Here is a 6003-nt window from a genome sequence, read left to right as displayed (position 1 = left end):
TCTTCTTCTGAGGACAGTTTCATGCCATATGACCCTTTTAGCCACAATTGAAACACTTTCTCCCTTTCTTGAGGCAATCCACATCTATTGGCTTATCTGTTCTGATATACATCATGCTCATACCAGTTCGCTTCTCAGCATATTGAGAAGTTGGGACTAAGCCACCAGACTTAGATGACATGGTCACCTGGGAGGTAGAGGGCTTTCAGCCCTGTCCCTGAGTCTTGTGTCCATCTCATGATAGGGTGGATGATTCCACCTTCTGTCATTGTCATTCTTGCTATATAATGATGATCCTGGCCTTTCATTCCTCGTATCTGACAGGGATACTATGGCTGAGATCTGTTAGGCCCAAGCGTCACGTGGACTGATACACGTGATAAACAGATGTTCCCTCGCACTTCGGGGAATCACCTGAGTTCACTTATATGTATATCCGAACGGTGTGACTCAAGGTCAGAAGTAGACTCGAGGTAGAATGGTGTGAATAAACTTTAGCTCGAAGCTGGGGTATTCCAGCAAGAGCTGCCGTCCTTAAATACTGTACAGTTGTCCGCTAATTATACTACTGCTTATTATGTATGTCTGCGTCCATTGTGCTTGTTGTCCTGGAGCGTCGCTATCGTACATAAAAGGTCGATTGTGTCGTCGAGCACGACTGTCACTATGTTTTGATGGGAGTTCTAGTTGTGCTGACTAAGCTTCCCATGGTCTCGTGTCTGACTCAGCGTAAAAAGGAAAGAAAAAGGAAAGAAAAAGGAATAAATCGTAACATTACCCCCCGCTTAAGACCATCGTCCCGATGGCTTAATTAAGGGATAATTTGTAATCGTGAATTGCTGTGTCTGCGTTCATGTATTTTTCGTTGATCCATTGGTTAGATTCTGGGCCATAACCTTTCCAGCTAATGAGGTAGTCGACTGTAGTCATCATGCCGCCCCTGCGGGCTTTCACCTTTCGTAGTTTGTGATTTAGTACCTGATCAATTTTGTAGTGTTCTTTGTCATCGATCAGGTCTGGAGGAGGGAGTGGTGGTCGTTCTTGATTAGGGAATGCTGGAGCAATGTATGGTGTTAATAGGGATTCATTGAAGACGTTGTGAATCTTCCATGCAGCCGGTAGACATAATTTATATGCCGATTCCCCGACCTTTGAGAGGATCGGGAAGGGTCCCGTACGTTTGTCGGTGAATTTGCGTTTTGGCCGTGGAAGGTGAAGATTCGTCATATCAAGCCACACTTTGTCGTGGATGTGATACTCATGTGCTGGGTGTCGGTGTTTATCGTATTGGATTTTCATCGTCGCCGCTGCTTTCTTGAGTGATTTTTTTGTTTCACTGTGTATCTTTTCCATTGTTTTGGCAAAGTCAGTGGAAGCTGGAGTCGTTGTTTTATGGTGACTTGTTTGAGTCAGATGTGGGTGTCTGCCATAGTTGACAAAGAAGGGGGTTTGGCCCGTGGCGGAGTGGACTCTGTTGTTGTGCTGGAAGGCAGCAAGTGCCAACCATTCGACCCAGTCATCTTGCCTGTAGTTGATAAATAGCCGAAGGTATTTTTCAACTTCTTGGTTAGCGCGTTCTGTCTGCCTATCTGTCTGTGGGTGGTATGCCGTCGACACGTTGTGTGCAATGTTCAGCAGTTTGTACAGGTTGGCTAGGAATTTGGAGACGAATTGTGGTCCCCGGTCTGAGATGATTACTTGCGGCATCCCATATTTTGCATATACTTCGTCCCGTAGTATCTTCGCCCATCCTTCCGAATTTAATTCCGTCGAACATGCAATCGGAATGATGGCTTTGGAGAAGCGGTCGACTATGACGATGATTGCATCATAGCCATTACAGTCTGGTAAGCCGGTGATCATATCCACCGATATGTGAGTCCATGGCTGTGCCGGTACTTCGTTAGGGTGTAATGGGGCGGCCTTCGGTTGCGTGGAGGATTTCCCCCTTTGGCAGATTTCACAACCTTTGACGTATGTCGTGACGTCATTACCGAGTTTAGGCCACCAGTATTCTCGTAGGACAAGTTCCTTTGTTTTGCTAATGCCTGGGTGTCCTGCCGTGGCATGGTCATGGTGTATGGCGATGATGTCACCTCGGAGGTTCTGGACACGTGGGATATAGATCCTCCCGTCATAGTGGATCATTCCCTCCTTCTTTGTTAACCCTCGTTCGTGGTTAAGTGAGGCGGCAATCTTTTGATCCCATAGGTGCGGGTCTCGCGTTGCACTTTTGATCCGTTCATGTATTTCCTCTTCTGTGGGCATTATCATTGCCCGGAAGTGCTCGGGGCGAAGGATAACGACTCCTTCGTTGTCGCTTCCCCCTTGGTCGTGGTCGGCGCGGCAGGAGAGGAGGTCGGCCTTTTTGTTGGCGACCCCGGCTTTATGGTGCAGCGTGTATTCATACTGGGCGAGTTTGGTGACCCACCGGGCTTGCCAGCGGTTTAGCTTTTGAGGTTGTCGGAAATACCTGAGGTTCTGGTGATCGGTCCAGATTTCGAAGGTCTCGGCTGCCCCGATCAGGTAATGGCGCCACTCTTCGAGGGCGAGCATTATCGCGAGCAACTCTTTATCGTAAATTTCATAGTTCCTTTCCATCACCGTTAATGCCTTTGAGAGAAAGGCGACGGGTCGCCATTTCTTATCTTGTTCCTGGCTCAAGACGGCACCTATAGCCCCTTCACTCGAGTCGGCCTCAACGCGGAATCTGCCTTCCTGGGACGGTATGGCAAGGATTACGTCCTCTGCCAGTTGCCTTTTCAAGTCGTCGAAGGCATGTTGTTGGGGTATGCCCCACTTCCATGGGGCATTGCTGGTGAGTTGGGTCATGGGTCGTACAATCTTACTGTAGTCCCATATGAACCTCTGGTAGAAATTGGTGAAGCCCAGGAAGGACTGTAATTCCTTCTTTTTGGTCGGAGTCGGCCATTCGACTACTCCTGCGACTTTTATTGGGTCCATGCGGATGCTCCCCTCGCTAATGATTACTCCGAGGTACTCGGTCTCTAGTACCTCGAATTCACATTTTTCCGCTTTGAGAAACAGTTTGTGTTTCCTCATGAGGGTGAGTACCCGTTGGACTAGGCTTCGGTGTTCCTCCCTTGTCTTGGACATGATAAGAATGTCGTCTAGGTAAATGGTGACCTTTCCAGTGGCGATGAGATCCTTGAAGATGTCATTCATCATCCACTGAAAGGTGGCCGGAGAATTGGTTAAGCCGAAGAACATTACTGTTGGCTCGAAGAGCCCCCGGTTAGTCCTGAACACTGCCTTCCACTCATCCCCTTCTTTGATTCGTACGTTGTTGTACCCCCAACGTATGTCGAGCTTAGTGTAGTATTTGGCCCCTCGGAGTTTATCCATCAGTTCTGAGATCAGGGGTAAGGGGTACTGATTCTTGATTGTCATCTCGTTAAGTTTTCGGTAATCTTGGACGGGTCGGAGCTTGCCATCCTTCTTTTTTACGAAAAAGAAGGGTGAAGCCATAGGGGATTTCGATGGTCGGATCCGCCCAGAGGAGAGGTTCTCGTCAAGAAACTTGTCGAGTTCCTGTTGTTCCTGGCTGCCAAGGGGGTAGGTCTTGCAGTCCAGGTTAGCATTGGCGTTGGGGATCAGCTCAATGGCATGATCCCAAGGTTTCGGGCCTGGGAGTTCGTCAAAGCTCTCCTTTTCGAAGAGGTCTCGGAAGTCTCGTGCCCATTCCGGTACCATCTCTTCGAAGGTTTTCTCCTCTCTTCCTTCATTTGCTTTGGCCGCTAGATTATTGGCATGATGCACTGCTCGAATGTGGATCTCCTTTTGCAAGTCGATCACTAGAATGGTTTCACCATCCTCCATCTCCTCGTCCCATCTGTCTTCTGGGTCCTCGTCGGGTAACTCATACGGGATCTTCCGACATCGACATCAGGCAAACACAAGTCGCCCGGTTTTCCAATTGATAAGCGGATTATGTTGGATCAGCCAGTCATGGCCAAGGAACAGCTCCTTTGTTCCGAGATCAGTGACAGCTAGGTCGATCCTTTCTGAGTGATCTCCGATGGTGAGCCAGAGTTCAACGAATTCTGTGATTGACCCGGCTTGGTTCTTGGTTCCGTCGGCGTTGTATACCGGGATAGGTGCTGCGGTGGATCTGGTAGGGAGGTGATGTTGTTGAACGAAGGCTCGGTTAATGGAACTCCCGGTACACCCGCTGTCAATGAGGGCGGTTACTGAGTGCACCGTCTGGTTGGTTAGGGTCTCGATCTGTGCCTTGGTGGTCAAGTCCCGTCCTGGGGTCTTGGTCCGTCTGACGAACTTTTGTGGTCCCTTTAGTTCGTCCAGCCATTCCAAAGCTTGACTTTGCTCGGCTTTTTGTAGGCTGTCGATGGTGCGGTCGGTGACTTCCCCTGTCCTGGTTCGGTGTATCCACCCATGTAGTATGGCTGCAGCCGCCTTCTCGTCCCTTGCTTCTCTGATGGCCCTCCATGTCCATTCGGTGTCGAATGGTTTGAGCCATGTTTTAGGGCTCTCTGCCCCTGTTCGGCCCATAGGCATTTGAGTCTGTTTTTGCAATTCTTCGGTGTGCGTGTCAACTGTGGGTATATTCGAATGCGTTGTGTACATAGGCATAAGAGTAACTACAGAAGTACTATCAGTCCGACTAGCGGCTGGAATGGGCACACCGTGAATTCGTATGGCTGACCTAGTGGAATTGCTCACTAGTCGGCCCCCCCTTTTACCTCCTCAGTCTTCGTTTCCTTCCCAAGTTCTTTGTCCTCCTTCTGTAGCTCGGCGATCTGTGCTCTGATATCTTCGCGTGTTCACTTCTTTTTTGGGCAATCCTTGGCCATGTGGCCCTTCTGCCCGCAATTGAAGCACTTCCCTTCCTTTTTCATCCTGTCGATGTCCATTGGTTTTCCGGCACCGGTATATGTAGTCCCTGTCCCGGTCTTCTGACTTCCGTAACTCGGCGTTTGAGGAGATCCCGATGATTTCCCGGCAGTTTGCCCCGGCTTGTTCGGGGTTGGCGGGGTCGGCTTCTTGGAATATTCCTGCAGCGTCGTTGCCTCCGCTTTCTGCCTTTGTCGCTCCTTGTACATCTCGATGATCCGCTCCTTCCATTCGTCGTATCCTACTGGCATCAACATTTTGACGCCCATGGCTGAGATCATCGTGAGGTACGAGGAGGGGACTCCTCGCTTGAGTGCCTCTACCATCCTTCCATCGTTGGCAGTGTCTTCCCTGATCCCGGCGAGTTTCGCGAGCCGTTCTAGCTCGTCGAAGTAGTCTGTAGCCGCCTTGTCTCCCATCTTGTATTCTTTAATCTTCTGTTTGTGCACTTCTTGCACCGCGGGGTCAATGAACTTGTCGTTCAACATCCGCTTGAATACCGGCCACGAGGGATATCGGTAATGCTCCCTCGTGGTGGATCGGAAGTTCGGAGAGATCAAGATCCACCACGTTTTGGCCTTGTCTTCTAGATATGATGTAGCGAATGTGACTTTGTTCATATCGGTGCCGATGTACCCAATGTAAACTTCGAAGTATTGTTCGCAGTCTACCAGGAATCGGTCGATGTCGTCAGAGGCCCCTTTAAAGGGACAGGGCTTTCGAAGGAGGTCGGGGTGGCACTGTAGGACGTTGGCGTTGGCTGGGAGTGAGCCCATCGGGTTAGGCCAACCGTCAAATGGCGGTTGTTTCCACTCTGCTGGTGGTCCGGGGAAGGAGTGTAGGGAGTTGTCGTCAGCGATCAGACTTCCCTTTGGTTCGACTATCCGGACAATCACCCCATCTCGCACCGTGAATCCGAGGCGGACTGCTTCGGGGTCGTCCCGAACAGGATCCTTTCTGCTGGATTCTGCTTGGTCCGGGGGGGGCTGTCCGCCGAGCAACCGGCTTCCTTTGCCACTCCAAGGATTTTGGGTTTGAACGGCTTGCCATGCTGGTCGGGTTCTAGTTCGGATAAGCTGTGAAGCCATGCTTCGGATCGACGGGTTGTCGTCGGCCCGACTTCGGATAGAG

Source organism: Guyanagaster necrorhizus, assembly GCF_019112545.1.
Source record: "Guyanagaster necrorhizus MCA 3950 unplaced genomic scaffold BT62scaffold_41, whole genome shotgun sequence".
Classification (NCBI taxonomy): Eukaryota; Fungi; Basidiomycota; class Agaricomycetes; order Agaricales; family Physalacriaceae; genus Guyanagaster; species Guyanagaster necrorhizus.
The sequence above is the reverse complement of the archived record's forward strand: the minus strand, read 5'-3'. Positions refer to the sequence as shown.